Genomic DNA, 307 nt, shown 5'->3' on the forward strand with positions numbered 1-307 from the left:
CACACACACACACACACAGAATTGCACCAAGCAGTGTAGCCTGTTTCAAAGTAAAAGGTTTCAAGTAGGATTTGTATTGACGCAATTGAACCAATAGCAGAAGAATGAACGCAATGGAGTTACAGTATTTAGCATTAGCTACGATAACTTCACAGCTTAGACAGGACAACAATGGATGGACTGGTTCCCATTTTTTTAATGCATTTAAACTGAAATCCATTTTCTTTATTTTAAGGGCTTGGTCTCTGCAAGCAACACCTTCATCTAGTAAGGAACAACCATCTATAACATAACCAAATATTCAGAG

The sequence above is a fragment of the Morone saxatilis genome, unplaced genomic scaffold (genome assembly GCF_004916995.1).
Source record: "Morone saxatilis isolate NCDOM2014 unplaced genomic scaffold, NCSU_SB_2.0 Contig17, whole genome shotgun sequence".
In the NCBI taxonomy this organism is placed as follows: Eukaryota; Metazoa; Chordata; class Actinopteri; family Moronidae; genus Morone; species Morone saxatilis.